The sequence below is a fragment of the Haplochromis burtoni genome, unplaced genomic scaffold (assembly GCF_018398535.1).
Source record: "Haplochromis burtoni strain Fernald_Lab_line unplaced genomic scaffold, NCSU_Asbu1 Contig_2362, whole genome shotgun sequence".
NCBI lineage: Eukaryota > Metazoa > Chordata > Actinopteri > Cichliformes > Cichlidae > Haplochromis > Haplochromis burtoni.
In genome coordinates, this window is record NW_024584723.1 from 3,838 (window position 1) to 4,676 (window position 839).

Consider the following 839-nt stretch of genomic DNA (forward strand, 5'->3'; position numbering starts at 1 on the left):
ATTGGACACACTGACAATCCACTGGTCTACAAAGAGCAGCATGGAGATGACTGTGAACAGAATAGATGTAAAGTAGTTGTTGTACATGTACAGACCATAAATATGGAGTCCAGCTGTGTTTGATGCTGTTGGGCAGACTGACCACTGGGAACCTCTGAGCTCTGCTGGTCCACTCTGTGGAGGAACCATGAAGAATAGATCAACACAGGATAAAGATCCAGTAGTTTCTGCTCAAATAACTTCATCTGAATCAAGTCTGTCATGTTTTAAACTCTCAGACTGTGAACATATCAGTAATTTTCAGTCTGTTTTTATCGATGTCCTTTCAGTGGTGATGTCAGGGATGATTTTGAAGAAGCTCACAAGAAACTTTGAGACTTCATTAAACTGAACCATCAGCAGATCACTGCTCCAAAACCAGAACATGATCCGAGGTCTCCCTCCACCACCAGAACGCCAGCTTTACTAACATGGTAGATCAGTGTAGTACAGATCAATAACTGATGAGTCATTTTATCAAAATCACCAAGTGCTTCACATCTGACCCTCTGATGTTTCTGTAGACATTTTGCATATTTAATGAATGTGTGAAGGTTTTACATTCATTCTATGAATACAGTGGAAATGTTGTGTTATAGTCTCCATGTTTCATAAAAAGAAAGGTTGTATGCAGGAGACTCTGTGTCTAGGACAGGGGAGACAGACCACATTCCATACCCCCACCTTTACAGAGAGCAGAAAAACAAGGAGCCGAGGTCATAAGTTAGGCGCCGTGTGAGAGAAAGAATGTGAATGTTTAGGCTTTTACGACTAGGTGGGGGCCACTAGAGGCTATAAGA

The 839-nt window shown here is 41.7% G+C and overlaps 1 long non-coding RNA gene across 1 annotated transcript in view; it reads right to left on the reverse strand.

The window, feature by feature from the left end:
• Positions 1-14: 14 nt before the first annotated feature.
• The window catches only part of LOC102310042, a 6,523-nt gene continuing 5,698 nt past the window's right edge, over positions 15-839 (reverse strand). The window contains exon 3 of the long non-coding RNA XR_318031.3: positions 15-174. This is a non-coding gene — a long non-coding RNA (uncharacterized LOC102310042). The remainder of the gene's footprint in view (positions 175-839) is intronic.